We start from the raw sequence: 21,421 nt of genomic DNA, 5'->3' as shown, positions 1-21,421 counted from the left end.
GATCATGTTAAAAGCTGAAACTGTGTATACTGTCAATGCGAAATTAAACAGCAAGAAATGCTCTAGACATATGCAGCGCGGTTTAGTATTATTATTATTATTATTAATACCAGGTAATCTTAGGAGCATCATAAATCCTCTTATGACCATTGGCAACTACTGAAATTAGTATAAAAATAAATAAATTAAAAACATCGTCTTGGAGGATCCGGGCATCGATCCCGGTACCTCTCGCATGCAAAGCGAGCGCTCTACCATGTGAGCTAATCCCCCTGGAAATGGTAAAAAGGTCATAGTTCGAGTGCTGTTCGCAATACTAAACTACACCTTACATCAGACACATTTCAGCTTACCTACCTTCAGCAGAGTGGCGCAGAGGAAGCGTGCTGGGCCAATAACCCAGAGGTCGGTGGATCGAAACCACCCTCTGCTACGTGCGAGCTATCGCATCATTTTAAAAACCACGTCATACTACAAACGTGACATGACCTGCATAGTCCTGCACAAGAACTGTACGATGCTACATCCACCGATAGCTCAGTTGGTAGAGCGGAGGACTGTAGACGAACTTATACCACTCAGGCATCCTTAGGTCGCTGGTTCAAATCCGGCTCGGTGGACTTGCATTTTAGGCCTAAAATTTTGTGTGGCAGGGAAAAGTTGTCGGAAGTGGGATTCGAACCCACTCCCTCATTCGAGGACCAGAATTCTCCACGCGATGAGTGGAAGAAGATTTTGTCTTGAGTCTGGCGCCTTAGACCGCTCGGCCATCCCGACATGACACGAACGCTGCTGCAAATTGCTCTGCGCAAATTTCATTTATTTTACGCCTATGGAAAAGGCATTGGATAACCCGGGCATCGATCCCGGTACCTCTCGCATGCTAAGCGAGCGCTCTACCATCTGAGCTAGTTCCCCATCAAGTTTGCTTCGCCTTTGCCACTCCGCAAATGTTACGTTATTCATCCTCTTTCGACAAGACATTGTGGTGAAAGTTAGTTCACCATCGTACCAAATAATTGTTACGCCCGATGAGGGACTCGAACCCGCGACCCTCAGATTAAAAGTCTGATGCTCTACCGACTGAGCTAACCGGGCGTAAATCTGTATTCCCGGACAGTCCCGCGAACGCTACTGACGTGAAACGAAACATTGACAAGATAAAAAGAACCTCCCCGGCGGGGAATCGAACCCCGGTCTCCCGCGTGACAGGCGGGGATACTTACCACTATACTACCGAGGACGAGTTCATATTTAAAAAATATGTTCGCGACGGCGTCAATGCCCGAATGCCACACGGTCGATCATGTTAAAAGCTGAAACTGTGTATACTGTCAATGCGAAATTAAACAGCAAGAAATGCTCTAGACATATGCAGCGCGGTTTAGTATTATTATTATTATTATTAATACCAGGTAATCTTAGGAGCATCATAAATCCTCTTATGACCATTGGCAACTACTGAAATTAGTATAAAAATAAATAAATTAAAAACATCGTCTTGGAGGATCCGGGCATCGATCCCGGTACCTCTCGCATGCAAAGCGAGCGCTCTACCATGTGAGCTAATCCCCCTGGAAATGGTAAAAAGGTCATAGTTCGAGTGCTGTTCGCAATACTAAACTACACCTTACATCAGACACATTTCAGCTTACCTACCTTCAGCAGAGTGGCGCAGAGGAAGCGTGCTGGGCCCATAACCCAGAGGTCGGTGGATCGAAACCACCCTCTGCTACGTGCGAGCTATCGCATCATTTTAAAAACCACGTCATACTACAAACGTGACATGACCTGCATAGTCCTGCACAAGAACTGTACGATGCTACATCCACCGATAGCTCAGTTGGTAGAGCGGAGGACTGTAGACGAACTTATACCACTCAGGCATCCTTAGGTCGCTGGTTCAAATCCGGCTCGGTGGACTTGCATTTTAGGCCTAAAATTTTGTGTGGCAGGGAAAAGTTGTCGGAAGTGGGATTCGAACCCACGCCCTCATTCGAGGACCAGAATTCTCCACGCGATGAGTGGAAGAACATTTTGTCTTGAGTCTGGCGCCTTAGACCGCTCGGCCATCCCGACATGACACGAACGCTGCTGCAAATTGCTCTGCGCAAATTTCATTTATTTTACGCCTATGGAAAAGGCATTGGAGAACCCGGGCATCGATCCCGGTACCTCTCGCATGCTAAGCGAGCGCTCTACCATCTGAGCTAGTTCCCCATCAAGTTTGCTTCGCCTTTGCCACTCCGCAAATGTTACGTTATTCATCCTCTTTCGACAAGACATTGTGGTGAAAGTTAGTTCACCATCGTACCAAATAATTGTTACGCCCGATGAGGGACTCGAACCCGCGACCCTCAGATTAAAAGTCTGATGCTCTACCGACTAAGCTAACCGGGCGTAAATCTGTATTCCCGGACAGTCCCGCGAACGCTACTGACGTGAAACGAAACATTGACAAGATAAAAAGAACCTCCCCGGCGGGGAATCGAACCCCGGTCTCCCGCGTGACAGGCGGGGATACTTACCACTATACTACCGAGGACGAGTTCATATTTAAATAATATGTTCGCGACGGCGTCAATGCCCGAATGCCACACGGTCGATCATGTTAAAAGCTGAAACTGTGTATACTGTCAATGCGAAATTAAACAGCAAGAAATGCTCTAGACATATGCAGCGCGGTTTAGTATTATTATTATTATTATTAATACCAGGTAATCTTAGGAGCATCATAAATCCTCTTATGACCATTGGCAACTACTGAAATTAGTATAAAAATAAATAAATTAAAAACATCGTCTTGGAGGATCCGGGCATCGATCCCGGTACCTCTCGCATGCAAAGCGAGCGCTCTACCATGTGAGCTAATCCCCCTGGAAATGGTAAAAAGGTCATAGTTCGAGTGCTGTTCGCAATACTAAACTACACCTTACATCAGACACATTTCAGCTTACGTACCTTCAGCAGAGTGGCGCAGAGGAAGCGTGCTGGGCCCATAACCCAGAGGTCGGTGGATCGAAACCACCCTCTGCTACGTGCGAGCTATCGCATCATTTTAAAAACCACGTCATACTACAAACGTGACATGACCTGCATAGTCCTGCACAAGAACTGTACGATGCTACATCCACCGATAGCTCAGTTGGTAGAGCGGAGGACTGTAGACGAACTTATACCACTCAGGCATCCTTAGGTCGCTGGTTCAAATCCGGCTCGGTGGACTTGCATTTTAGGCCTAAAATTTTGTGTGGCAGGGAAAAGTTGTCGGAAGTGGGATTCGAACCCACGCCCTCATTCGAGGATCAGAATTCTCCACGCGATGAGTGGAAGAACATTTTGTCTTGAGTCTGGCGCCTTAGACCGCTCGGCCATCCCGACATGACACGAACGCTGCTGCAAAATGCTCTGCGCAAATTTCATTTATTTTACGCCTATGGAAAAGGCATTGGAGAACCCGGGCATCGATCCCGGTACCTCTCGCATGCTAAGCGAGCGCTCTACCATCTGAGCTAGTTCCCCATCAAGTTTGCTTCGCCTTTGCCACTCCGCAAATGTTACGTTATTCATCCTCTTTCGACAAGAAATTGTGGTGAAAGTTAGTTCACCATCGTACCAAATAATTGTTACGCCCGATGAGGGACTCGAACCCGCGACCCTCAGATTAAAAGTCTGATGCTCTACCGACTGAGCTAACCGGGCGTAAATCTGTATTCCCGGACAGTCCCGCGAACGCTACTGACGTGAAACGAAGCATTGACAAGATAAAAAGAACCTCCCCGGCGGGGAATCGAACCACGGTCTCCCGCGTGACAGGCGGGGATACTTACCACTATACTACCGAGGACGAGTTCATATTTAAATAATATGTTCGCGATGGCGTCAATGCCCGAATGCCACACGGTCGATCATGTTAAAAGCTGAAACTGTGTATACTGTCAATGCGAAATTAAACAGCAAGAAATGCTCTAGACATATGCAGCGCGGTTTAGTATTATTATTATTATTATTAATACCAGGTAATCTTAGGAGCATCATAAATCCTCTTATGACCATTGGCAACTACTGAAATTAGTATAAAAATAAATAAATTAAAAACATCGTCTTGGAGGATCCAGGCATCGATCCCGGTACCTCTCGCATGCAAAGCGAGCGCTCTACCATGTGAGCTAATCCCCCTGGAAATGGTAAAAAGGTCATAGTTCGAGTGCTGTTCGCAATACTAAACTACACCTTACATCAGACACATTTCAGCTTACCTACCTTCAGCAGAGTGGCGCAGAGGAAGTGTGCTGGGCCCATAACCCAGAGGTCGGTGGATCGAAACCACCCTCTGCTACGTGCGAGCTATCGCATCATTTTAAAAACCACGTCATACTACAAACGTGACATGACCTGCATAGTCCTGCACAAGAACTGTACGATGCTACATCCACCGATAGCTCAGTTGGTAGAGCGGAGGACTGTAGACGAACTTATACCACTCAGGCATCCTTAGGTCGCTGGTTCAAATCCGGCTCGGTGGACTTGCATTTTAGGCCTAAAATTTTGTGTGGCAGGGAAAAGTTGTCGGAAGTGGGATTCGAACCCACGCCCTCATTCGAGGACCAGAATTCTCCACGCGATGAGTGGAAGAACATTTTGTCTTGAGTCTGGCGCCTTAGACCGCTCGGCCATCCCGACATGACACGAACGCTGCTGCAAATTGCTCTGCGCAAATTTCATTTATTTTACGCCTATGGAAAAGGCATTGGAGAACCCGGGCATCGATCCCGGTACCTCTCGCATGCTAAGCGAGCGCTCTACCATCTGAGCTAGTTCCCCATCAAGTTTGCTTCGCCTTTGCCACTCCGCAAATGTTACGTTATTCATCCTCTTTCGACAAGACATTGTGGTGAAAGTTAGTTCACCATCGTACCAAATAATTGTTACGCCCGATGAGGGACTCGAACCTGCGACCCTCAGATTAAAAGTCTGATGCTCTACCGACTGAGCTAACCGGGCGTAAATCTGTATTCCCGGACAGTCTCGCGAACGCTACTGACGTGAAACGAAACATTGACAAGATAAAAAGAACCTCCCCGGCGGGGAATCGAACCCCGGTCTCCCGCGTGACAGGCGGGGATACTTACCACTATACTACCGAGGACGAGTTCATATTTAAATAATATGTTCGCGATGGCGTCAATGCCCGAATGCCACACGGTCGATCATGTTAAAAGCTGAAACTGTGTATACTGTCAATGCGAAATTAAACAGCAAGAAATGCTCTAGACATATGCAGCGCGGTTTAGTATTATTATTATTATTATTAATACCAGGTAATCTTAGGAGCATCATAAATCCTCTTATGACCATTGGCAACTACTGAAATTAGTATAAAAATAAATAAATTAAAAACATCGTCTTGGAGGATCCGGGCATCGATCCCGGTACCTCTCGCATGCAAAGCGAGCGCTCTACCATGTGAGCTAATCCCCCTGGAAATGGTAAAAAGGTCATAGTTCGAGTGCTGTTCGCAATACTAAACTACACCTTACATCAGACACATTTCAGCTTACCTACCTTCAGCAGAGTGGCGCAGAGGAAGCGTGCTGGGCCCATAACCCAGAGGTCGGTGGATCGAAACCACCCTCTGCTACGTGCGAGCTATCGCATCATTTTAAAAACCACGTCTTACTACAAACGTGACATGACCAGCATAGTCCTGCACAAGAACTGTACGATGCTACATCCACCGATAGCTCAGTTGGTAGAGCGGAGGACTGTAGACGAACTTATACCACTCAGGCATCCTTAGGTCGCTGGTTCAAATCCGGCTCGGTGGACTTGCATTTTAGGCCTAAAATTTTGTGTGGCAGGGAAAAGTTGTCGGAAGTGGGATTCGAACCCACGCCCTCATTCGAGGACCAGAATTCTCCACGCGATGAGTGGAAGAACATTTTGTCTTGAGTCTGGCGCCTTAGACCGCTCGGCCATCCCGACATGACACGAACGCTGCTGCAAATTGCTCTGCGCAAATTTCATTTATTTTACGCCTATGGAAAAGGCATTGGAGAACCCGGGCATCGATCCCGGTACCTCTCGCATGCTAAGCGAGCGCTCTACCATCTGAGCTAGTTCCCCATCAAGTTTGCTTCGCCTTTGCCACTCCGCAAATGTTACGTTATTCATCCTCTTTCGACAAGACATTGTGGTGAAAGTTAGTTCACCATCGTACCAAATAATTGTTACGCCCGATGAGGGACTCGAACCTGCGACCCTCAGATTAAAAGTCTGATGCTCTACCGACTGAGCTAACCGGGCGTAAATCTGTATTCCCGGACAGTCTCGCGAACGCTACTGACGTGAAACGAAACATTGACAAGATAAAAAGAACCTCCCCGGCGGGGAATCGAACCCCGGTCTCCCGCGTGACAGGCGGGGATACTTACCACTATACTACCGAGGACGAGTTCATATTTAAATAATATGTTCGCGATGGCGTCAATGCCCGAATGCCACACGGTCGATCATGTTAAAAGCTGAAACTGTGTATACTGTCAATGCGAAATTAAACAGCAAGAAATGCTCTAGACATATGCAGCGCGGTTTAGTATTATTATTATTATTATTAATACCAGGTAATCTTAGGAGCATCATAAATCCTCTTATGACCATTGGCAACTACTGAAATTAGTATAAAAATAAATAAATTAAAAACATCGTCTTGGAGGATCCGGGCATCGATCCCAGTACCTCTCGCATGCAAAGCGAGCGCTCTACCATGTGAGCTAATCCCCCTGGAAATGGTAAAAAGGTCATAGTTCGAGTGCTGTTCGCAATACTAAACTACACCTTACATCAGACACATTTCAGCTTACCTACCTTCAGCAGAGTGGCGCAGAGGAAGCGTGCTGGGCCCATAACCCAGAGGTCGGTGGATCGAAACCACCCTCTGCTACGTGCGAGCTATCGCATCATTTTAAAAACCACGTCATACTACAAACGTGACATGACCTGCATAGTCCTGCACAAGAACTGTACGATGCTACATCCACCGATAGCTCAGTTGGTAGAGCGGAGGACTGTAGACGAACTTATACCACTCAGGCATCCTTAGGTCGCTGGTTCAAATCCGGCTCGGTGGACTTGCATTTTAGGCCTAAAATTTTGTGTGGCAGGGAAAAGTTGTCGGAAGTGGGATTCGAACCCACGCCCTCATTCGAGGACCAGAATTCTCCACGCGATGAGTGGAAGAACATTTTGTCTTGAGTCTGGCGCCTTAGACCGCTCGGCCATCCCGACATGACACGAACGCTGCTGCAAATTGCTCTGCGCAAATTTCATTTATTTTACGCCTATGGAAAAGGCATTGGAGAACCCGGGCATCGATCCCGGTACCTCTCGCATGCTAAGCGAGCGCTCTACCATCTGAGCTAGTTCCCCATCAAGTTTGCTTCGCCTTTGCCACTCCGCAAATGTTACGTTATTCATCCTCTTTCGACAAGACATTGTGGTGAAAGTTAGTTCACCATCGTACCAAATAATTGTTACGCCCGATGAGGGACTCGAACCTGCGACCCTCAGATTAAAAGTCTGATGCTCTACCTACTGAGCTAACCGGGCGTAAATCTGTATTCCCGGACAGTCCCGCGAACGCTACTGACGTGAAACGAAACATTGACAAGATAAAAAGAACCTCCCCGGCGGGGAATCGAACCCCGGTCTCCCGCGTGACAGGCGGGGATACTTACCACTATACTACCGAGGACGAGTTCATATTTAAATAATATGTTCGCGATGGCGTCAATGCCCGAATGCCACACGGTCGATCATGTTAAAAGCTGAAACTGTGTATACTGTCAATGCGAAATTAAACAGCAAGAAATGCTCTAGACATATGCAGCGCGGTTTAGTATTATTATTATTATTATTAATACCAGGTAATCTTAGGAGCATCATAAATCCTCTTATGACCATTGGCAACTACTGAAATTAGTATAAAAATAAATAAATTAAAAACATCGTCTTGGAGGATCCGGGCATCGATCCCGGTACCTCTCGCATGCAAAGCGAGCGCTCTACCATGTGAGCTAATCCCCCTGGAAATGGTAAAAAGGTCATAGTTCGAGTGCTGTTCGCAATACTAAACTACACCTTACATCAGACACATTTCAGCTTACCTACCTTCAGCAGAGTGGCGCAGAGGAAGCGTGCTGGGCCCATAACCCAGAGGTCGGTGGATCGAAACCACCCTCTGCTACGTGCGAGCTATCGCATCATTTTAAAAACCACGTCATACTACAAACGTGACATGACCTGCATAGTCCTGCACAAGAACTGTACGATGCTACATCCACCGATAGCTCAGTTGGTAGAGCGGAGGACTGTAGACGAACTTATACCACTCAGGCATCCTTAGGTCGCTGGTTCAAATCCGGCTCGGTGGACTTGCATTTTAGGCCTAAAATTTTGTGTAGCAGGGAAAAGTTGTCGGAAGTGGGATTCGAACCCACGCCCTCATTCGAGGACCAGAATTCTCCACGCGATGAGTGGAAGAACATTTTGTCTTGAGTCTGGCGCCTTAGACCGCTCGGCCATCCCGACATGACACGAACGCTGCTGCAAATTGCTCTGCGCAAATTTCATTTATTTTACGCCTATGGAAAAGGCATTGGAGAACCCGGGCATCGATCCCGGTACCTCTCGCATGCTAAGCGAGCGCTCTACCATCTGAGCTAGTTCCCCATCAAGTTTGCTTCGCCTTTGCCACTCCGCAAATGTTACGTTATTCATCCTCTTTCGACAAGACATTGTGGTGAAAGTTAGTTCACCATCGTACCAAATAATTGTTACGCCCGATGAGGGACTCGAACCCGCGACCCTCAGATTAAAAGTCTGATGCTCTACCGACTGAGCTAACCGGGCGTAAATCTGTATTCCCGGACAGTCCCGCGAACGCTACTGACGTGAAACGAAACATTGACAAGATAAAAAGAACCTCCCCGGCGGGGAATCGAACCCCGGTCTCCCGCGTGACAGGCGGGGATACTTACCACTATACTACCGAGGACGAGTTCATATTTAAATAATATGTTCGCGATGGCGTCAATGCCCAAATGCCACACGGTCGATCATGTTAAAAGCTGAAACTGTGTATACTGTCAATGCGAAATTAAACAGCAAGAAATGCTCTAGACATATGCAGCGCGGTTTAGTATTATTATTATTATTATTATTATTAATACCAGGTAATCTTAGGAGCATCATAAATCCTCTTATGACCATTGGCAACTACTGAAATTAGTATAAAAATAAATAAATTAAAAACATCGTCTTGGAGGATCCGGGCATCGATCCCGGTACCTCTCGCATGCAAAGCGAGCGCTCTACCATGTGAGCTAATCCCCCTGGAAATGGTAAAAAGGTCATAGTTCGAGTGCTGTTCGCAATACTAAACTACACCTTACATCAGACACATTTCAGCTTAACTACCTTCAGCAGAGTGGCGCAGAGGAAGCGTGCTGGGCCCATAACCCAGAGGTCGGTGGATCGAAACCACCCTCTGCTACGTGCGAGCTATCGCATCATTTTAAAAACCACGTCATACTACAAACGTGACATGACCTGCATAGTCCTGCACAAGAACTGTACGATGCTACATCCACCGATAGCTCAGTTGGTAGAGCGGAGGACTGTAGACGAACTTATACCACTCAGGCATCCTTAGGTCGCTGGTTCAAATCCGGCTCGGTGGACTTGCATTTTAGGCCTAAAATTTTGTGTGGCAGGGAAAAGTTGTCGGAAGTGGGATTCGAACCCACGCCCTCATTCGAGGACCAGAATTCTCCACGCGATGAGTGGAAGAACATTTTGTCTTGAGTCTGGCGCCTTAGACCGCTCGGCCATCCCGACATGACACGAACGCTGCTGCAAATTTCATTTATTTTACGCCTATGGAAAAGGCATTGGAGAACCCGGGCATCGATCCCGGTACCTCTCGCATGCTAAGCGAGCGCTCTAGCATCTGAGCTAGTTCCCCATCAAGTTTGCTTCGCCTTTGCCACTCCGCAAATGTTACGTTATTCATCCTCTTTCGACAAGACATTGTGGTGAAAGTTAGTTCACCATCGTACCAAATAATTGTTACGCCCGATGAGGGACTCGAACCCGCGACCCTCAGATTAAAAGTCTGATGCTCTACCGACTGAGCTAACCGGGCGTAAATCTGTATTCCCGGAAAGTCCCGCGAACGCTACTGACGTGAAACGAAACATTGACAAGATAAAAAGAACCTCCCCGGCGGGGAATCGAACCCCGGTCTCCCGCGTGACAGGCGGGGATACTTACCACTATACTACCGAGGACGAGTTCATATTTAAATAATATGTTCGCGATGGCGTCAATGCCCGAATGCCACACGGTCGATCATGTTAAAAGCTGAAACTGTGTATACTGTCAATGCGAAATTAAACAGCAAGAAATGCTCTAGACATATGCAGCGCGGTTTAGTATTATTATTATTATTATTAATACCAGGTAATCTTAGGAGCATCATAAATCCTCTTATGACCATTGGCAACTACTGAAATTAGTATAAAAATAAATAAATTAAAAACATCGTCTTGGAGGATCCGGGCATCGATCCCGGTACCTCTCGCATGCAAAGCGAGCGCTCTATCATGTGAGCTAATCCCCCTGGAAATGGTAAAAAGGTCATAGTTCGAGTGCTGTTCGCAATACTAAACTACACCTTACATCAGACACATTTCAGCTTACCTACCTTCAGCAGAGTGGCGCAGAGGAAGCGTGCTGGGCCCATAACCCAGAGGTCGGTGGATCGAAACCACCCTCTGCTACGTGCGAGCTATCGCATCATTTTAAAAACCACGTCATACTACAAACGTGACATGACCTGCATAGTCCTGCACAAGAACTGTACGATGCTACATCCACCGATAGCTCAGTTGGTAGAGCGGAGGACTGTAGACGAACTTATACCACTCAGGCATCCTTAGGTCGCTGGTTCAAATCCGGCTCTGTGGACTTGCATTTTAGGCCTAAAATTTTGTGTGGCAGGGAAAAGTTGTCGGAAGTGGGATTCGAACCCACGCCCTCATTCGAGGACCAGAATTCTCCACGCGATGAGTGGAAGAACATTTTGTCTTGAGTCTGGCGCCTTAGACCGCTCGGCCATCCCGACATGACACGAACGCTGCTGCAAATTGCTCTGCGCAAATTTCATTTATTTTACGCCTATGGAAAAGGCATTGGACAACCCGGGCATCGATCCCGGTACCTCTCGCATGCTAAGCGAGCGCTCTACCATCTGAGCTAGTTCCCCATCAAGTTTGCTTCGCCTTTGCCACTCCGCAAATGTTACGTTATTCATCCTCTTTCGACAAGACATTGCGGTGAAAGTTAGTTCACCATCGTACCAAATAATTGTTACGCCCGATGAGGGACTCGAACCCGCGACCCTCAGATTAAAAGTCTGATGCTCTACCGACTGAGCTAACCGGGCGTAAATCTGTATTCCCGGAAAGTCCCGCGAACGCTACTGACGTGAAACGAAACATTGACAAGATAAAAAGAACCTCCCCGGCGGGGAATCGAACCCCGGTCTCCCGCGTGACAGGCGGGGATACTTACCACTATACTACCGAGGACGAGTTCATATTTAAATAATATGTTCGCGATGGCGTCAATGCCCGAATGCCACACGGTCGATCATGTTAAAAGCTGAAACTGTGTATACTGTCAATGCGAAATTAAACAGCAAGAAATGCTCTAGACATATGCAGCGCGGTTTAGTATTATTATTATTATTATTAATACCAGGTAATCTTAGGAGCATCATAAATCCTCTTATGACCATTGGCAACTACTGAAATTAGTATAAAAATAAATAAATTAAAAACATCGTCTTGGAGGATCCGGGCATCGATCCCGGTACCTCTCGCATGCAAAGCGAGCGCTCTATCATGTGAGCTAATCCCCCTGGAAATGGTAAAAAGGTCATAGTTCGAGTGCTGTTCGCAATACTAAACTACACCTTACATCAGACACATTTCAGCTTACCTACCTTCAGCAGAGTGGCGCAGAGGAAGCGTGCTGGGCCCATAACCCAGAGGTCGGTGGATCGAAACCACCCTCTTCTACGTGCGAGCTATCGCATCATTTTAAAAACCACGTCATACTACAAACGTGACATGACCTGCATAGTCCTGCACAAGAACTGTACGATGCTACATCCACCGATAGCTCAGTTGGTAGAGCGGAGGACTGTAGACGAACTTATACCACTCAGGCATCCTTAGGTCGCTGGTTCAAATCCGGCTCGGTGGACTTGCATTTTAGGCCTAAAATTTTGTGTGGCAGGGAAAAGTTGTCGGAAGTGGGATTCGAACCCACGCCCTCATTCGAGGACCAGAATTCTCCACGCGATGAATGGAAGAACATTTTGTCTTGAGTCTGGCGCCTTAGACCGCTCGGCCATCCCGACATGACACGAACGCTGCTGCAAATTGCTCTGCGCAAATTTCATTTATTTTACGCCTATGGAAAAGGCATTGGAGAACCCGGGCATCGATCCCGGTACCTCTCGCATGCTAAGCAAGCGCTCTACCATCTGAGCTAGTTCCCCATCAAGTTTGCTTCGCCTTTGCCACTCCGCAAATGTTACGTTATTCATCCTCTTTCGACAAGACATTGTGGTGAAAGTTAGTTCACCATCGTACCAAATAATTGTTACGCCCGATGAGGGACTCGAACCCGCGACCCTCAGATTAAAAGTCTGATGCTCTACCGACTGAGCTAACCGGGCGTAAATCTGTATTCCCGGACAGTCCCGCGAACGCTACTGACGTGAAACGAAACATTGACAAGATAAAAAGAACCTCCCCGGCGGGGAATCGAACCCCGGTCTCCCGCGTGACAGGCGGGGATACTTACCACTATACTACCGAGGACGAGTTCATATTTAAATAATATGTTCGCGATGGCGTCAATGCCCGAATGCCACACGGTCGATCATGTTAAAAGCTGAAACTGTGTATACTGTCAATGCGAAATTAAACAGCAAGAAATGCTCTAGACATATGCAGCGCGGTTTAGTATTATTATTATTATTATTAATACCAGGTAATCTTAGGAGCATCATAAATCCTCTTATGACCATTGGCAACTACTGAAATTAGTATAAAAATAAATACATTAAAAACATCGTCTTGGAGGATCCGGGCATCGATCCCGGTACCTCTCGCATGCAAAGCGAGCGCTCTACCATGTGAGCTAATCCCCCTGGAAATGGTAAAAAGGTCATAGTTCGAGTGCTGTTCGCAATACTAAACTACACCTTACATCAGACACATTTCAGCTTACCTACCTTCAGCAGAGTGGCGCAGAGGGAGCGTGCTGGGCCCATAACCCAGAGGTCGGTGGATCGAAACCACCCTCTGCTACGTGCGAGCTATCGCATCATTTTAAAAACCACGTCATACTACAAACGTGACATGACCTGCATAGTCCTGCACAAGAACTGTACGATGCTACATCCACCGATAGCTCAGTTGGTAGAGCGGAGGACTGTAGACGAACTTATACCACTCAGGCATCCTTAGGTCGCTGGTTCAAATCCGGCTCGGTGGACTTGCATTTTAGGCCTAAAATTTTGTGTGGCAGGGAAAAGTTGTCGGAAGTGGGATTCGAACCCACGCCCTCATTCGAGGACCAGAATTCTCCACGCGATGAGTGGAAGAACATTTTGTCTTGAGTCTGGCGCCTTAGACCGCTCGGCCATCCCGACATGACACGAACGCTGCTGCAAATTGCTCTGCGCAAATTTCATTTATTTTACGCCTATGGAAAAGGCATTGGAGAACCCGGGCATCGATCCCGGTACCTCTCGCATGCTAAGCGAGCGCTCTACCATCTGAGCTAGTTCCCCATCAAGTTTGCTTCGCCTTTGCCACTCCGCAAATGTTACGTTATTCATCCTCTTTCGACAAGACATTGTGGTGAAAGTTAGTTCACCATCGTACCAAATAATTGTTACGCCCGATGAGGGACTCGAACCCGCGACCCTCAGATTAAAAGTCTGATGCTCTACCGACTGAGCTAACCGGGCGTAAATCTGTATTCCCGGACAGTCCTGCGAACGCTACTGACGTGAAACGAAACATTGACAAGATAAAAAGAACCTCCCCGGCGGGGAATCGAACCCCGGTCTCCCGCGTGACAGGCGGGGATACTTACCACTATACTACCGAGGACGAGTTCATATTTAAATAATATGTTCGCGATGGCGTCAATGCCCGAATGCCACACGGTCGATCATGTTAAAAGCTGAAACTGTGTATACTGTCAATGCGAAATTAAACAGCAAGAAATGCTCTAGACATATGCAGCGCGGTTTAGTATTATTATTATTATTATTAATACCAGGTAATCTTAGGAGCATCATAAATCCTCTTATGACCATTGGCAACTACTGAAATTAGTATAAAAATAAATAAATTAAAAACATCGTCTTGGAGGATCCGGGCATCGATCCCGGTACCTCTCGCATGCAAAGCGAGCGCTCTACCATGTGAGCTAATCCCCCTGGAAATGGTAAAAAGGTCATAGTTCGAGTGCTGTTCGCAATACTAAACTACACCTTACATCAGACACATTTCAGCTTACCTACCTTCAGCAGAGTGGCGCAGAGGAAGCGTGCTGGGCCCATAACCCAGAGGTCGGTGGATCGAAACCACCCTCTGCTACGTGCGAGCTATCGCGTCATTTTAAAAACCACGTCATACTACAAACGTGACATGACCTGCATAGTCCTGCACAAGAACTGTACGATGCTACATCCACCGATAGCTCAGTTGGTAGAGCGGAGGACTGTAGACGAACTTATACCACTCAGGCATCCTTAGGTCGCTGGTTCAAATCCGGCTCGGTGGACTTGCATTTTAGGCCTAAAATTTTGTGTGGCAGGGAAAAGTTGTCGGAAGTGGGATTCGAACCCACGCCCTCATTCGAGGACCAGAATTCTCCACGCGATGAGTGGAAGAACATTTTGTCTTGAGTCTGGCGCCTTAGACCGCTCGGCCATCCCGACATGACGCAAACGCTGCTGCAAATTGCTCTGCGCAAATTTCATTTATTTTACGCCTATGGAAAAGGCATTGGAGAACCCGGGCATCGATCCCGGTACCTCTCGCATGCTAAGCGAGCGCTCTACCATCTGAGCTAGTTCCCCATCAAGTTTGCTTCGCCTTTGCCACTCCGCAAATGTTACGTTATTCATCCTCTTTCGACAAGACATTGTGGTGAAAGTTAGTTCACCATCGTACCAAATAATTGTTACGCCCGATGAGGGACTCGAACCCGCGACCCTCAGATTAAAAGTCTGATGCTCTACCGACTGAGCTAACCGGGCGTAAATCTGTATTCCCGGACAGTCCCGCGAACGCTACTGACGTGAAACGAAACATTGACAAGATAAAAAGAACCTCCCCGGCGGGGAATCGAACCCCGGTCTCCCGCGTGACAGGCGGGGATACTTACCACTATACTACCGAGGACGAGTTCATATTTAAATAATATGTTCGCGATGGCGTCAATGCCCGAATGCCACACGGTCGATCATGTTAAAAGCTGAAACTGTGTATACTGTCAATGCGAAATTAAACAGCAAGAAATGCTCTAGACATATGCAGCGCGGTTTAGTATTATTATTATTATTATTAATACCAGGTAATCTTAGGAGCATCATAAATCCTCTTATGACCATTGGCAACTACTGAAATTAGTATAAAAATAAATACATTAAAAACATCGTCTTGGAGGATCCGGGCATCGATCCCGGTACCTCTCGCATGCAAAGCGAGCGCTCTACCATGTGAGCTAATCCCCCTGGAAATGGTAAAAAGGTTATAGTTCGAGTGCTGTTCGCAATACTAAACTACACCTTACATCAGACACATTTCAGCTTACCTACCTTCAGCAGAGTGGCGCAGAGGAAGCGTGCTGGGCCCATAACCCAGAGGTCGGTGGATCGAAACCACCCTCTGCTACGTGCGAGCTATCGCATCATTTTAAAAACCACGTCATACTACAAACGTGACATGACCTGCATAGTCCTGCACAAGAACTGTACGATGCTACATCCACCGATAGCTCAGTTGGTAGAGCGGAGGACTGTAGACGAACTTATACCACTCAGGCATCCTTAGGTCGCTGGTTCAAATCCGGCTCGGTGGACTTGGTTGTCCGAAGTGGGATTCGAACCCACGCCCTCATTCGAGGACCAGAATTCTCCACGCGATGAGTGGAAGAACATTTTGTCTTGAGTCTGGCGCCTTAGACCGCTCGGCCATCCCGACATGACGCGAACGCTGCTGCAAATTGCTCTGCGCAAATTTCATTTATTTTACGCCTATGGAAAAGGCATTGGAGAACCCGGGCATCGATCCCGGTACCTCTCGCATGCTAAGCGAGCGCTCTACCATCTGAGCTAGTTCCCCATCAAGTTTGCTTCGCCTTTGCCACTCCGCAAATGTTACGTTATTCATCCTCTTTCGACAAGACATTGTGGTGAAAGTTAGTTCACCATCGTACCAAATAGATGTTACGCCCGATGAGGGACTCGAATCCGCGACCCTCAGATTAAAAGTCTGATGCTCTACCGACTGAGCTAACCGGGCGTAAATCTGTATTCCCGGACAGTCCCGCGAACGCTACTAACGTGAAACGAAACATTGACAAGATACAAAGAACCTCCCCGGCGGGGAATCGAACCCCGGTCTCCCGCGTGACAGGCGGGGATACTTACCACTATACTACCGAGGACGAGTTCATATTTAAATAATATGTTCGCGATGGCGTCAATGCCCGAATGCCACACGGTCGATCATGTTAAAAGCTGAAACTGTGTATACTGTCAATGCGAAATTAAACAGCAAGAAATGCTCTAGACATATGCAGCGCGGTTTAGTATTATTATTATTATTATTATTAATACCAGGTAATCTTAGGAGCATCATAAATCCTCTTATGACCATTGGCAACTACTGAAATTAGTATAAAAATAAATACATTAAAAACATCGTCTTGGAGGATCCGGGCATCGATCCCGGTACCTCTCGCATGCAAAGCGAGCGCTCTACCATGTGAGCTAATCCCCCTGGAAATGGTAAAAAGGTCATAGTTCGAGTGCTGTTCGCAATACTAAACTACACCTTACATCAGACACATTTCAGCTTACCTACCTTCAGCAGAGTGGCGCAGAGGAAGCGTGCTGGGCCCATAACCCAGAGGTCGGTGGATCGAAACCACCCTCTGCTACGTGCGAGCTATCGCATCATTTTAAAAACCACGTCATACTACAAACGTGACATGACCTGCATAGTCCTGCACAAGAACTGTACGATGCTACATCCACCGATAGCTCAGTTGGTAGAGCGGAGGACTGTAGACGAACTTATACCACTCAGGCATCCTTAGGTCGCTGGTTCAAATCCGGCTCGGTGGACTTGCATTTTAGGCCTAAAATTTTGTGTGGCAGGGAAAAGTTGTCGGAAGTGGGATTCGAACCCACGCCCTCATTCGAGGACCAGAATTCTCCACGCGATGAGTGGAAGAACATTTTGTCTTGAGTCTGGCGCCTTAGACCGCTCGGCCATCCCGACATGACACGAACGCTGCTGCAAATTGCTCTGCGCAAATTTCATTTATTTTACGCCTATGGAAAAGGCATTGGAGAACCCGGGCATCGATCCCGGTACCTCTCGCATGCTAAGCGAGCGCTCTACCATCTGAGCTAGTTCCCCATCAAGTTTGCTTCGCCTTTGCCACTCCGCAAATGTTACGTTATTCATCCTCTTTCGACAAGACATTGTGGTGAAAGTTAGTTCACCATCGTACCAAATAATTGTTACGCCCGATGAGGGACTCGAACCCGCGACCCTCAGATTAAAAGTCTGATGCTCTACCGACTGAGCTAACCGGGCGTAAATCTGTATTCCCGGACAGTCCCGCGAACGCTACTGACGTGAAACGAAACATTGACAAGATAAAAAGAACCTCCCCGGCGGGGAATCGAACCCCGGTCTCCCGCGTGACAGGCGGGGATACTTACCACTATACTACCGAGGACGAGTTCATATTTAAATAATATGTTCGCGATGGCGTCAATGCCCGAATGCCACACGGTCGATCATGTTAAAAGCTGAAACTGTGTATACTGTCAATGCGAAATTAAACAGCAAGAAATGCTCTAGACATATGCAGCGCGGTTTAGTATTATTATTATTATTATTAATACCAGGTAATCTTAGGAGCATCATAAATCCTCTTATGACCATTGGCAACTACTGAAATTAGTATAAAAATAAATAAATTAAAAACATCGTCTTGGAGGATCCGCGCATCGATCCCGGTACCTCTCGCATGCAAAGCGAGCGCTCTACCATGTGAGCTAATCCCCCTGGAAATGGTAAAAAGGTCATAGTTCGAGTGCTGTTCGCAATACTAAACTACACCTTACATCAGACACATTTCAGCTTACCTACCTTCAGCAGAGTGGCGCAGAGGAAGCGTGCTGGGCCCATAACCCAGAGGTCGGTGGATCGAAACCACCCTCTGCTACGTGCGAGCTATCGCATCATTTTAAAAATCACGTCATACTACAAACGTGACATGACCTGCATAGTCCTGCACAAGAACTGTACGATGCTACATCCACCGATAGCTCAGTTGGTAGAGCGGAGGACTGTAGACGAACTTATACCACTCAGGCATCCTTAGGTCGCTGGTTCAAATCCGGCTCGGTGGACTTGCATTTTAGGCCTAAAATTTTGTGTGGCAGGGAAAAGTTGTCGGAAGTGGGATTCGAACCCACGCCCTCATTCGAGGACCAGAATTCTCCACGCGATGAGTGGAAGAACATTTTGTCTTGAGTCTGGCGCCTTAGACCGCTCGGCCATCCCGACATGACACGAACGCTGCTGCAAATTGCTCTGCGCAAATTTCATTTATTTTACGCCTATGGAAAAGGCATTGGAGAACCCGGGCATCGATCCCGGTACCTCTCGCATGCTAAGCGAGCGCTCTACCATCTGAGCTAGTTCCCCATCAAGTTTGCTTCGCCTTTGCCACTCCGCAAATGTTACGTTATTCATCCTCTTTCGACAAGACATTGTGGTGAAAGTTAGTTCACCATCGTACCAAATAATTGTTACGCCCGATGAGGGACTCGAACCCGCGACCCTCAGATTAAAAGTCTGATGCTCTACCGACTGAGCTAACCGGGCGTAAACCTGTTTTCCCGGACAGTCCCGCAAACGCTACTGACGTGAAACGAAACATTGACAAGATAAAAAGAACCTCCCCGGCGGGGAATCGAACCCCGGTCTCCCGCGTGACAGGCGGGGATACTTACCACTATACTACCGAGGACGAGTTTATATTTAAATAATATGTTCGCGATGGCGTCAATGCCCGAATGCCACACGGTCGATCATGTTAAAAGCTGAAACTGTGTATACTGTCAATGCGAAATTAAACAGCAAGAAATGCTCTAGACATATGCAGCGCGGTTTAGTATTATTATTATTATTATTAATACCAGGTAATCTTAGGAGCATCATAAATCCTCTTATGACCATTGGCAACTACTGAAATTAGTATAAAAATAAATAAATTAAAAACATCGTCTTGGAGGATCCGGGCATCGATCCCGGTACCTCTCGAATGCAAAGCGAGCGCTCTACCGTGTGAGCTAATCCCCCTGGAAATGGTTAAAAGGTCATAGTTCGAGTGCTGTTCGCAATACTAAACTACACCTTACATCAGACACATTTCAGCTTACCTACCTTCAGCAGAGTGGCGCAGAGGAAGCGTGCTGGGCCCATAACCCAGAGGTCGGTGGATCGAAACCACCCTCTGCTACGTGCGAGCTATCGCATCATTTTAAAAACCACGTCATACTACAAACGTGACATGACCTGCATAGTCCTGCACAAGAACTGTACGATGCTACATCCACCGATAGCTCAGTTGGTAGAGCGGAGGACTGTAGACGAACTTATACCACTCAGGCATCCTTAGGTCGCTGGTTCAGATCCGGCTCGGTGGACTTGCATTTTAGGCCTAAAATTTTGTGTGGCAGGGAAAAGTTGTCGGAAGTGGGATTCGAACCCACGCCCTCATTCGAGGACCAGAATTCTCCACGCGATGAGTGGAAGAACATTTTGTCTTGAGTCTGGCGCCTTAGACCGCTCGGCCATCCCGACATGACACGAACGCCGCTGCAAATTGCTCTGCGCAAATTTCATTTATTTTACGCCTATGGAAAAGGCATATGAGAACCCGGGCATCGATCCCGGTACCTCTCGCATGCTAAGCGAGCGCTCTACTATCTGAGCTAGTTCCCCATCAAGTTTGCTTCGCCTTTGCCACTCCGCAAATGTTACGTTATTCATCCTCTTTCGACAAGACATTGTGGTGAAAGTTAGTTCACCATCGTACCAAATAATTGTTACGCCCGATGAGGGACTCGAACCCGCGACCCTCAGATTAAAAGTCTGATGCTCTACCGACTGAGCTAACCGGGCGTAAATCTGTATTCCCGGACAGTCCCGCGAACGCTACTGACGTGAAACGAAACATTGACAAGATAAAAAGAACCTCCCCGGCGGGGAATCGAACCCCGGTCTCCCGCGTGACAGGCGGGGATACTTACCACTATACTACCGAGGACGAGTTCATATTTAAATAATATGTTCGCGATGGCGTCAATGCCCGAATGCCACACGGTCGATCATGTTAAAAGCTGAAACTGTGTATACTGTCAATGCGAAATTAAACAGCAAGAAATGCTCTAGACATATGCAGCGCGGTTTATTATTATTATTATTATTATTAATACCAGGTAATCTTAGGAGCATCATAAATCCTCTTATGACCATTGGCAACTACTGAAATTAGTATAAAAATAAATAAATTAAAAACATCGTCTTGGAGGATCCGGGCATCGATCCCGGTACCTCTCGCATGCAAAGCGAGCGCTCTACCATGTGAGCTAATCCCCCTGGAAATGGTAAAAAGGTCATAGTTCGAGTGCTGTGCGCAATACTAAACTACACCTTACATCAGACACATTTCAGCTTACCTACCTTCAGCAGAGTGGCGCAGAGGAAGCGTGCTGGGCCCATAACCCAGAGGTCGGTGGATCGAAACCACCCTCTGCTACGTGCGAGCTATCGCATCATTTTAAAAACCACGTCATACTACAAACGTGACATGACCTGCATAGTCCTGCACAAGAACTGTACGATGCTACATCCACCGTTAGCTCAGTTGGTAGAGCGGAGGACTGTAGACGAACTTATACCACTCAGGCATCCTTAGGTCGCTGGTTCAAATCCGGCTCGGTGGACTTGCATTT

At 47.3% G+C, this 21,421-nt stretch overlaps 84 non-coding genes across 84 annotated transcripts; 16 read left to right on the top strand and 68 right to left on the bottom strand.

The window, feature by feature from the left end:
* Positions 1-200: 200 nt before the first annotated feature.
* On the bottom strand, positions 201-273 carry Trnaa-ugc (transfer RNA alanine (anticodon UGC)). The gene has a single exon. It is a non-coding gene; the product is annotated as a tRNA-Ala (tRNA).
* Positions 274-526: 253 nt separating this feature from the next.
* Trnay-gua (transfer RNA tyrosine (anticodon GUA)) lies at positions 527-620 on the top strand. Its single transcript has 2 exons — positions 527-563; positions 585-620. It is a non-coding gene; the product is annotated as a tRNA-Tyr (tRNA).
* Positions 621-661: 41 nt separating this feature from the next.
* Trnal-caa (transfer RNA leucine (anticodon CAA)) lies at positions 662-777 on the bottom strand. Its single transcript has 2 exons — positions 740-777; positions 662-707 (listed from the first exon to the last, which is right to left on the bottom strand). It is a non-coding gene; the product is annotated as a tRNA-Leu (tRNA).
* Positions 778-1,025: 248 nt separating this feature from the next.
* Positions 1,026-1,098, bottom strand: Trnak-uuu (transfer RNA lysine (anticodon UUU)). Its single transcript has one exon. It is a non-coding gene; the product is annotated as a tRNA-Lys (tRNA).
* A 73-nt stretch (positions 1,099-1,171) lies between these two features.
* Positions 1,172-1,243, bottom strand: Trnad-guc (transfer RNA aspartic acid (anticodon GUC)). Its single transcript has one exon. It is a non-coding gene; the product is annotated as a tRNA-Asp (tRNA).
* Positions 1,244-1,502: 259 nt separating this feature from the next.
* On the bottom strand, positions 1,503-1,575 carry Trnaa-ugc (transfer RNA alanine (anticodon UGC)). Its single transcript has one exon. It is a non-coding gene; the product is annotated as a tRNA-Ala (tRNA).
* Positions 1,576-1,828: 253 nt separating this feature from the next.
* On the top strand, positions 1,829-1,922 carry Trnay-gua (transfer RNA tyrosine (anticodon GUA)). Its single transcript has 2 exons — positions 1,829-1,865; positions 1,887-1,922. It is a non-coding gene; the product is annotated as a tRNA-Tyr (tRNA).
* A 41-nt stretch (positions 1,923-1,963) lies between these two features.
* Trnal-caa (transfer RNA leucine (anticodon CAA)) lies at positions 1,964-2,079 on the bottom strand. Its single transcript has 2 exons — positions 2,042-2,079; positions 1,964-2,009 (listed from the first exon to the last, which is right to left on the bottom strand). It is a non-coding gene; the product is annotated as a tRNA-Leu (tRNA).
* A 68-nt stretch (positions 2,080-2,147) lies between these two features.
* Trnaa-agc (transfer RNA alanine (anticodon AGC)) lies at positions 2,148-2,220 on the bottom strand. Its single transcript has one exon. It is a non-coding gene; the product is annotated as a tRNA-Ala (tRNA).
* Positions 2,221-2,327: 107 nt separating this feature from the next.
* On the bottom strand, positions 2,328-2,400 carry Trnak-uuu (transfer RNA lysine (anticodon UUU)). Its single transcript has one exon. It is a non-coding gene; the product is annotated as a tRNA-Lys (tRNA).
* A 73-nt stretch (positions 2,401-2,473) lies between these two features.
* Positions 2,474-2,545, bottom strand: Trnad-guc (transfer RNA aspartic acid (anticodon GUC)). Its single transcript has one exon. It is a non-coding gene; the product is annotated as a tRNA-Asp (tRNA).
* A 259-nt stretch (positions 2,546-2,804) lies between these two features.
* On the bottom strand, positions 2,805-2,877 carry Trnaa-ugc (transfer RNA alanine (anticodon UGC)). Its single transcript has one exon. It is a non-coding gene; the product is annotated as a tRNA-Ala (tRNA).
* A 253-nt stretch (positions 2,878-3,130) lies between these two features.
* Trnay-gua (transfer RNA tyrosine (anticodon GUA)) lies at positions 3,131-3,224 on the top strand. The gene is made up of 2 exons: positions 3,131-3,167; positions 3,189-3,224. It is a non-coding gene; the product is annotated as a tRNA-Tyr (tRNA).
* A 41-nt stretch (positions 3,225-3,265) lies between these two features.
* On the bottom strand, positions 3,266-3,381 carry Trnal-caa (transfer RNA leucine (anticodon CAA)). The gene is made up of 2 exons: positions 3,344-3,381; positions 3,266-3,311 (listed from the first exon to the last, which is right to left on the bottom strand). It is a non-coding gene; the product is annotated as a tRNA-Leu (tRNA).
* Positions 3,382-3,449: 68 nt separating this feature from the next.
* Trnaa-agc (transfer RNA alanine (anticodon AGC)) lies at positions 3,450-3,522 on the bottom strand. Its single transcript has one exon. It is a non-coding gene; the product is annotated as a tRNA-Ala (tRNA).
* A 107-nt stretch (positions 3,523-3,629) lies between these two features.
* Positions 3,630-3,702, bottom strand: Trnak-uuu (transfer RNA lysine (anticodon UUU)). Its single transcript has one exon. It is a non-coding gene; the product is annotated as a tRNA-Lys (tRNA).
* Positions 3,703-4,432: 730 nt separating this feature from the next.
* On the top strand, positions 4,433-4,526 carry Trnay-gua (transfer RNA tyrosine (anticodon GUA)). The gene is made up of 2 exons: positions 4,433-4,469; positions 4,491-4,526. It is a non-coding gene; the product is annotated as a tRNA-Tyr (tRNA).
* Positions 4,527-4,567: 41 nt separating this feature from the next.
* On the bottom strand, positions 4,568-4,683 carry Trnal-caa (transfer RNA leucine (anticodon CAA)). The gene is made up of 2 exons: positions 4,646-4,683; positions 4,568-4,613 (listed from the first exon to the last, which is right to left on the bottom strand). It is a non-coding gene; the product is annotated as a tRNA-Leu (tRNA).
* A 68-nt stretch (positions 4,684-4,751) lies between these two features.
* Trnaa-agc (transfer RNA alanine (anticodon AGC)) lies at positions 4,752-4,824 on the bottom strand. Its single transcript has one exon. It is a non-coding gene; the product is annotated as a tRNA-Ala (tRNA).
* A 107-nt stretch (positions 4,825-4,931) lies between these two features.
* Positions 4,932-5,004, bottom strand: Trnak-uuu (transfer RNA lysine (anticodon UUU)). Its single transcript has one exon. It is a non-coding gene; the product is annotated as a tRNA-Lys (tRNA).
* A 73-nt stretch (positions 5,005-5,077) lies between these two features.
* On the bottom strand, positions 5,078-5,149 carry Trnad-guc (transfer RNA aspartic acid (anticodon GUC)). Its single transcript has one exon. It is a non-coding gene; the product is annotated as a tRNA-Asp (tRNA).
* A 259-nt stretch (positions 5,150-5,408) lies between these two features.
* Trnaa-ugc (transfer RNA alanine (anticodon UGC)) lies at positions 5,409-5,481 on the bottom strand. Its single transcript has one exon. It is a non-coding gene; the product is annotated as a tRNA-Ala (tRNA).
* Positions 5,482-5,734: 253 nt separating this feature from the next.
* On the top strand, positions 5,735-5,828 carry Trnay-gua (transfer RNA tyrosine (anticodon GUA)). Its single transcript has 2 exons — positions 5,735-5,771; positions 5,793-5,828. It is a non-coding gene; the product is annotated as a tRNA-Tyr (tRNA).
* A 41-nt stretch (positions 5,829-5,869) lies between these two features.
* Positions 5,870-5,985, bottom strand: Trnal-caa (transfer RNA leucine (anticodon CAA)). The gene is made up of 2 exons: positions 5,948-5,985; positions 5,870-5,915 (listed from the first exon to the last, which is right to left on the bottom strand). It is a non-coding gene; the product is annotated as a tRNA-Leu (tRNA).
* A 68-nt stretch (positions 5,986-6,053) lies between these two features.
* Positions 6,054-6,126, bottom strand: Trnaa-agc (transfer RNA alanine (anticodon AGC)). Its single transcript has one exon. It is a non-coding gene; the product is annotated as a tRNA-Ala (tRNA).
* A 107-nt stretch (positions 6,127-6,233) lies between these two features.
* On the bottom strand, positions 6,234-6,306 carry Trnak-uuu (transfer RNA lysine (anticodon UUU)). Its single transcript has one exon. It is a non-coding gene; the product is annotated as a tRNA-Lys (tRNA).
* Positions 6,307-6,379: 73 nt separating this feature from the next.
* On the bottom strand, positions 6,380-6,451 carry Trnad-guc (transfer RNA aspartic acid (anticodon GUC)). Its single transcript has one exon. It is a non-coding gene; the product is annotated as a tRNA-Asp (tRNA).
* Positions 6,452-7,036: 585 nt separating this feature from the next.
* On the top strand, positions 7,037-7,130 carry Trnay-gua (transfer RNA tyrosine (anticodon GUA)). Its single transcript has 2 exons — positions 7,037-7,073; positions 7,095-7,130. It is a non-coding gene; the product is annotated as a tRNA-Tyr (tRNA).
* Positions 7,131-7,171: 41 nt separating this feature from the next.
* Trnal-caa (transfer RNA leucine (anticodon CAA)) lies at positions 7,172-7,287 on the bottom strand. The gene is made up of 2 exons: positions 7,250-7,287; positions 7,172-7,217 (listed from the first exon to the last, which is right to left on the bottom strand). It is a non-coding gene; the product is annotated as a tRNA-Leu (tRNA).
* A 68-nt stretch (positions 7,288-7,355) lies between these two features.
* On the bottom strand, positions 7,356-7,428 carry Trnaa-agc (transfer RNA alanine (anticodon AGC)). The gene has a single exon. It is a non-coding gene; the product is annotated as a tRNA-Ala (tRNA).
* A 253-nt stretch (positions 7,429-7,681) lies between these two features.
* Positions 7,682-7,753, bottom strand: Trnad-guc (transfer RNA aspartic acid (anticodon GUC)). The gene has a single exon. It is a non-coding gene; the product is annotated as a tRNA-Asp (tRNA).
* Positions 7,754-8,012: 259 nt separating this feature from the next.
* On the bottom strand, positions 8,013-8,085 carry Trnaa-ugc (transfer RNA alanine (anticodon UGC)). Its single transcript has one exon. It is a non-coding gene; the product is annotated as a tRNA-Ala (tRNA).
* A 253-nt stretch (positions 8,086-8,338) lies between these two features.
* On the top strand, positions 8,339-8,432 carry Trnay-gua (transfer RNA tyrosine (anticodon GUA)). Its single transcript has 2 exons — positions 8,339-8,375; positions 8,397-8,432. It is a non-coding gene; the product is annotated as a tRNA-Tyr (tRNA).
* A 41-nt stretch (positions 8,433-8,473) lies between these two features.
* Trnal-caa (transfer RNA leucine (anticodon CAA)) lies at positions 8,474-8,589 on the bottom strand. Its single transcript has 2 exons — positions 8,552-8,589; positions 8,474-8,519 (listed from the first exon to the last, which is right to left on the bottom strand). It is a non-coding gene; the product is annotated as a tRNA-Leu (tRNA).
* Positions 8,590-8,657: 68 nt separating this feature from the next.
* Positions 8,658-8,730, bottom strand: Trnaa-agc (transfer RNA alanine (anticodon AGC)). Its single transcript has one exon. It is a non-coding gene; the product is annotated as a tRNA-Ala (tRNA).
* A 107-nt stretch (positions 8,731-8,837) lies between these two features.
* On the bottom strand, positions 8,838-8,910 carry Trnak-uuu (transfer RNA lysine (anticodon UUU)). The gene has a single exon. It is a non-coding gene; the product is annotated as a tRNA-Lys (tRNA).
* A 73-nt stretch (positions 8,911-8,983) lies between these two features.
* Positions 8,984-9,055, bottom strand: Trnad-guc (transfer RNA aspartic acid (anticodon GUC)). Its single transcript has one exon. It is a non-coding gene; the product is annotated as a tRNA-Asp (tRNA).
* Positions 9,056-9,320: 265 nt separating this feature from the next.
* On the bottom strand, positions 9,321-9,393 carry Trnaa-ugc (transfer RNA alanine (anticodon UGC)). Its single transcript has one exon. It is a non-coding gene; the product is annotated as a tRNA-Ala (tRNA).
* A 253-nt stretch (positions 9,394-9,646) lies between these two features.
* Trnay-gua (transfer RNA tyrosine (anticodon GUA)) lies at positions 9,647-9,740 on the top strand. The gene is made up of 2 exons: positions 9,647-9,683; positions 9,705-9,740. It is a non-coding gene; the product is annotated as a tRNA-Tyr (tRNA).
* A 41-nt stretch (positions 9,741-9,781) lies between these two features.
* Trnal-caa (transfer RNA leucine (anticodon CAA)) lies at positions 9,782-9,897 on the bottom strand. Its single transcript has 2 exons — positions 9,860-9,897; positions 9,782-9,827 (listed from the first exon to the last, which is right to left on the bottom strand). It is a non-coding gene; the product is annotated as a tRNA-Leu (tRNA).
* A 234-nt stretch (positions 9,898-10,131) lies between these two features.
* Positions 10,132-10,204, bottom strand: Trnak-uuu (transfer RNA lysine (anticodon UUU)). The gene has a single exon. It is a non-coding gene; the product is annotated as a tRNA-Lys (tRNA).
* Positions 10,205-10,277: 73 nt separating this feature from the next.
* Trnad-guc (transfer RNA aspartic acid (anticodon GUC)) lies at positions 10,278-10,349 on the bottom strand. The gene has a single exon. It is a non-coding gene; the product is annotated as a tRNA-Asp (tRNA).
* A 585-nt stretch (positions 10,350-10,934) lies between these two features.
* Positions 10,935-11,028, top strand: Trnay-gua (transfer RNA tyrosine (anticodon GUA)). The gene is made up of 2 exons: positions 10,935-10,971; positions 10,993-11,028. It is a non-coding gene; the product is annotated as a tRNA-Tyr (tRNA).
* Positions 11,029-11,069: 41 nt separating this feature from the next.
* Trnal-caa (transfer RNA leucine (anticodon CAA)) lies at positions 11,070-11,185 on the bottom strand. Its single transcript has 2 exons — positions 11,148-11,185; positions 11,070-11,115 (listed from the first exon to the last, which is right to left on the bottom strand). It is a non-coding gene; the product is annotated as a tRNA-Leu (tRNA).
* Positions 11,186-11,433: 248 nt separating this feature from the next.
* On the bottom strand, positions 11,434-11,506 carry Trnak-uuu (transfer RNA lysine (anticodon UUU)). The gene has a single exon. It is a non-coding gene; the product is annotated as a tRNA-Lys (tRNA).
* Positions 11,507-11,579: 73 nt separating this feature from the next.
* On the bottom strand, positions 11,580-11,651 carry Trnad-guc (transfer RNA aspartic acid (anticodon GUC)). Its single transcript has one exon. It is a non-coding gene; the product is annotated as a tRNA-Asp (tRNA).
* Positions 11,652-12,236: 585 nt separating this feature from the next.
* Trnay-gua (transfer RNA tyrosine (anticodon GUA)) lies at positions 12,237-12,330 on the top strand. Its single transcript has 2 exons — positions 12,237-12,273; positions 12,295-12,330. It is a non-coding gene; the product is annotated as a tRNA-Tyr (tRNA).
* Positions 12,331-12,371: 41 nt separating this feature from the next.
* Positions 12,372-12,487, bottom strand: Trnal-caa (transfer RNA leucine (anticodon CAA)). Its single transcript has 2 exons — positions 12,450-12,487; positions 12,372-12,417 (listed from the first exon to the last, which is right to left on the bottom strand). It is a non-coding gene; the product is annotated as a tRNA-Leu (tRNA).
* A 68-nt stretch (positions 12,488-12,555) lies between these two features.
* Positions 12,556-12,628, bottom strand: Trnaa-agc (transfer RNA alanine (anticodon AGC)). The gene has a single exon. It is a non-coding gene; the product is annotated as a tRNA-Ala (tRNA).
* Positions 12,629-12,735: 107 nt separating this feature from the next.
* Positions 12,736-12,808, bottom strand: Trnak-uuu (transfer RNA lysine (anticodon UUU)). Its single transcript has one exon. It is a non-coding gene; the product is annotated as a tRNA-Lys (tRNA).
* Positions 12,809-12,881: 73 nt separating this feature from the next.
* Trnad-guc (transfer RNA aspartic acid (anticodon GUC)) lies at positions 12,882-12,953 on the bottom strand. The gene has a single exon. It is a non-coding gene; the product is annotated as a tRNA-Asp (tRNA).
* Positions 12,954-13,212: 259 nt separating this feature from the next.
* Trnaa-ugc (transfer RNA alanine (anticodon UGC)) lies at positions 13,213-13,285 on the bottom strand. Its single transcript has one exon. It is a non-coding gene; the product is annotated as a tRNA-Ala (tRNA).
* A 253-nt stretch (positions 13,286-13,538) lies between these two features.
* Positions 13,539-13,632, top strand: Trnay-gua (transfer RNA tyrosine (anticodon GUA)). Its single transcript has 2 exons — positions 13,539-13,575; positions 13,597-13,632. It is a non-coding gene; the product is annotated as a tRNA-Tyr (tRNA).
* A 41-nt stretch (positions 13,633-13,673) lies between these two features.
* On the bottom strand, positions 13,674-13,789 carry Trnal-caa (transfer RNA leucine (anticodon CAA)). The gene is made up of 2 exons: positions 13,752-13,789; positions 13,674-13,719 (listed from the first exon to the last, which is right to left on the bottom strand). It is a non-coding gene; the product is annotated as a tRNA-Leu (tRNA).
* Positions 13,790-13,857: 68 nt separating this feature from the next.
* Trnaa-agc (transfer RNA alanine (anticodon AGC)) lies at positions 13,858-13,930 on the bottom strand. Its single transcript has one exon. It is a non-coding gene; the product is annotated as a tRNA-Ala (tRNA).
* A 107-nt stretch (positions 13,931-14,037) lies between these two features.
* Trnak-uuu (transfer RNA lysine (anticodon UUU)) lies at positions 14,038-14,110 on the bottom strand. The gene has a single exon. It is a non-coding gene; the product is annotated as a tRNA-Lys (tRNA).
* A 73-nt stretch (positions 14,111-14,183) lies between these two features.
* Trnad-guc (transfer RNA aspartic acid (anticodon GUC)) lies at positions 14,184-14,255 on the bottom strand. Its single transcript has one exon. It is a non-coding gene; the product is annotated as a tRNA-Asp (tRNA).
* A 259-nt stretch (positions 14,256-14,514) lies between these two features.
* On the bottom strand, positions 14,515-14,587 carry Trnaa-ugc (transfer RNA alanine (anticodon UGC)). Its single transcript has one exon. It is a non-coding gene; the product is annotated as a tRNA-Ala (tRNA).
* A 253-nt stretch (positions 14,588-14,840) lies between these two features.
* Positions 14,841-14,934, top strand: Trnay-gua (transfer RNA tyrosine (anticodon GUA)). Its single transcript has 2 exons — positions 14,841-14,877; positions 14,899-14,934. It is a non-coding gene; the product is annotated as a tRNA-Tyr (tRNA).
* A 41-nt stretch (positions 14,935-14,975) lies between these two features.
* Trnal-caa (transfer RNA leucine (anticodon CAA)) lies at positions 14,976-15,091 on the bottom strand. Its single transcript has 2 exons — positions 15,054-15,091; positions 14,976-15,021 (listed from the first exon to the last, which is right to left on the bottom strand). It is a non-coding gene; the product is annotated as a tRNA-Leu (tRNA).
* A 68-nt stretch (positions 15,092-15,159) lies between these two features.
* On the bottom strand, positions 15,160-15,232 carry Trnaa-agc (transfer RNA alanine (anticodon AGC)). Its single transcript has one exon. It is a non-coding gene; the product is annotated as a tRNA-Ala (tRNA).
* A 107-nt stretch (positions 15,233-15,339) lies between these two features.
* Positions 15,340-15,412, bottom strand: Trnak-uuu (transfer RNA lysine (anticodon UUU)). The gene has a single exon. It is a non-coding gene; the product is annotated as a tRNA-Lys (tRNA).
* A 73-nt stretch (positions 15,413-15,485) lies between these two features.
* Positions 15,486-15,557, bottom strand: Trnad-guc (transfer RNA aspartic acid (anticodon GUC)). Its single transcript has one exon. It is a non-coding gene; the product is annotated as a tRNA-Asp (tRNA).
* Positions 15,558-15,816: 259 nt separating this feature from the next.
* On the bottom strand, positions 15,817-15,889 carry Trnaa-ugc (transfer RNA alanine (anticodon UGC)). Its single transcript has one exon. It is a non-coding gene; the product is annotated as a tRNA-Ala (tRNA).
* A 253-nt stretch (positions 15,890-16,142) lies between these two features.
* Positions 16,143-16,236, top strand: Trnay-gua (transfer RNA tyrosine (anticodon GUA)). Its single transcript has 2 exons — positions 16,143-16,179; positions 16,201-16,236. It is a non-coding gene; the product is annotated as a tRNA-Tyr (tRNA).
* A 6-nt stretch (positions 16,237-16,242) lies between these two features.
* Trnal-caa (transfer RNA leucine (anticodon CAA)) lies at positions 16,243-16,358 on the bottom strand. Its single transcript has 2 exons — positions 16,321-16,358; positions 16,243-16,288 (listed from the first exon to the last, which is right to left on the bottom strand). It is a non-coding gene; the product is annotated as a tRNA-Leu (tRNA).
* A 68-nt stretch (positions 16,359-16,426) lies between these two features.
* Positions 16,427-16,499, bottom strand: Trnaa-agc (transfer RNA alanine (anticodon AGC)). Its single transcript has one exon. It is a non-coding gene; the product is annotated as a tRNA-Ala (tRNA).
* A 253-nt stretch (positions 16,500-16,752) lies between these two features.
* Positions 16,753-16,824, bottom strand: Trnad-guc (transfer RNA aspartic acid (anticodon GUC)). The gene has a single exon. It is a non-coding gene; the product is annotated as a tRNA-Asp (tRNA).
* Positions 16,825-17,086: 262 nt separating this feature from the next.
* Positions 17,087-17,159, bottom strand: Trnaa-ugc (transfer RNA alanine (anticodon UGC)). Its single transcript has one exon. It is a non-coding gene; the product is annotated as a tRNA-Ala (tRNA).
* A 253-nt stretch (positions 17,160-17,412) lies between these two features.
* Positions 17,413-17,506, top strand: Trnay-gua (transfer RNA tyrosine (anticodon GUA)). Its single transcript has 2 exons — positions 17,413-17,449; positions 17,471-17,506. It is a non-coding gene; the product is annotated as a tRNA-Tyr (tRNA).
* Positions 17,507-17,547: 41 nt separating this feature from the next.
* Trnal-caa (transfer RNA leucine (anticodon CAA)) lies at positions 17,548-17,663 on the bottom strand. The gene is made up of 2 exons: positions 17,626-17,663; positions 17,548-17,593 (listed from the first exon to the last, which is right to left on the bottom strand). It is a non-coding gene; the product is annotated as a tRNA-Leu (tRNA).
* Positions 17,664-17,731: 68 nt separating this feature from the next.
* Trnaa-agc (transfer RNA alanine (anticodon AGC)) lies at positions 17,732-17,804 on the bottom strand. Its single transcript has one exon. It is a non-coding gene; the product is annotated as a tRNA-Ala (tRNA).
* Positions 17,805-17,911: 107 nt separating this feature from the next.
* Positions 17,912-17,984, bottom strand: Trnak-uuu (transfer RNA lysine (anticodon UUU)). Its single transcript has one exon. It is a non-coding gene; the product is annotated as a tRNA-Lys (tRNA).
* A 73-nt stretch (positions 17,985-18,057) lies between these two features.
* Positions 18,058-18,129, bottom strand: Trnad-guc (transfer RNA aspartic acid (anticodon GUC)). Its single transcript has one exon. It is a non-coding gene; the product is annotated as a tRNA-Asp (tRNA).
* Positions 18,130-18,714: 585 nt separating this feature from the next.
* Positions 18,715-18,808, top strand: Trnay-gua (transfer RNA tyrosine (anticodon GUA)). Its single transcript has 2 exons — positions 18,715-18,751; positions 18,773-18,808. It is a non-coding gene; the product is annotated as a tRNA-Tyr (tRNA).
* Positions 18,809-18,849: 41 nt separating this feature from the next.
* Positions 18,850-18,965, bottom strand: Trnal-caa (transfer RNA leucine (anticodon CAA)). Its single transcript has 2 exons — positions 18,928-18,965; positions 18,850-18,895 (listed from the first exon to the last, which is right to left on the bottom strand). It is a non-coding gene; the product is annotated as a tRNA-Leu (tRNA).
* Positions 18,966-19,033: 68 nt separating this feature from the next.
* Positions 19,034-19,106, bottom strand: Trnaa-agc (transfer RNA alanine (anticodon AGC)). Its single transcript has one exon. It is a non-coding gene; the product is annotated as a tRNA-Ala (tRNA).
* Positions 19,107-19,213: 107 nt separating this feature from the next.
* Positions 19,214-19,286, bottom strand: Trnak-uuu (transfer RNA lysine (anticodon UUU)). Its single transcript has one exon. It is a non-coding gene; the product is annotated as a tRNA-Lys (tRNA).
* Positions 19,287-19,359: 73 nt separating this feature from the next.
* Trnad-guc (transfer RNA aspartic acid (anticodon GUC)) lies at positions 19,360-19,431 on the bottom strand. The gene has a single exon. It is a non-coding gene; the product is annotated as a tRNA-Asp (tRNA).
* Positions 19,432-20,016: 585 nt separating this feature from the next.
* On the top strand, positions 20,017-20,110 carry Trnay-gua (transfer RNA tyrosine (anticodon GUA)). The gene is made up of 2 exons: positions 20,017-20,053; positions 20,075-20,110. It is a non-coding gene; the product is annotated as a tRNA-Tyr (tRNA).
* A 41-nt stretch (positions 20,111-20,151) lies between these two features.
* Positions 20,152-20,267, bottom strand: Trnal-caa (transfer RNA leucine (anticodon CAA)). Its single transcript has 2 exons — positions 20,230-20,267; positions 20,152-20,197 (listed from the first exon to the last, which is right to left on the bottom strand). It is a non-coding gene; the product is annotated as a tRNA-Leu (tRNA).
* A 248-nt stretch (positions 20,268-20,515) lies between these two features.
* Positions 20,516-20,588, bottom strand: Trnak-uuu (transfer RNA lysine (anticodon UUU)). Its single transcript has one exon. It is a non-coding gene; the product is annotated as a tRNA-Lys (tRNA).
* A 73-nt stretch (positions 20,589-20,661) lies between these two features.
* On the bottom strand, positions 20,662-20,733 carry Trnad-guc (transfer RNA aspartic acid (anticodon GUC)). The gene has a single exon. It is a non-coding gene; the product is annotated as a tRNA-Asp (tRNA).
* A 259-nt stretch (positions 20,734-20,992) lies between these two features.
* On the bottom strand, positions 20,993-21,065 carry Trnaa-ugc (transfer RNA alanine (anticodon UGC)). The gene has a single exon. It is a non-coding gene; the product is annotated as a tRNA-Ala (tRNA).
* Between the last annotated feature and the right edge of the window lie 356 nt (positions 21,066-21,421).

This window comes from Hydractinia symbiolongicarpus, chromosome 3, assembly GCF_029227915.1.
Source record: "Hydractinia symbiolongicarpus strain clone_291-10 chromosome 3, HSymV2.1, whole genome shotgun sequence".
NCBI classification, from domain to species: domain Eukaryota; kingdom Metazoa; phylum Cnidaria; class Hydrozoa; order Anthoathecata; family Hydractiniidae; genus Hydractinia; species Hydractinia symbiolongicarpus.
This window is presented reverse-complemented; position numbering and strand designations above follow the sequence as displayed.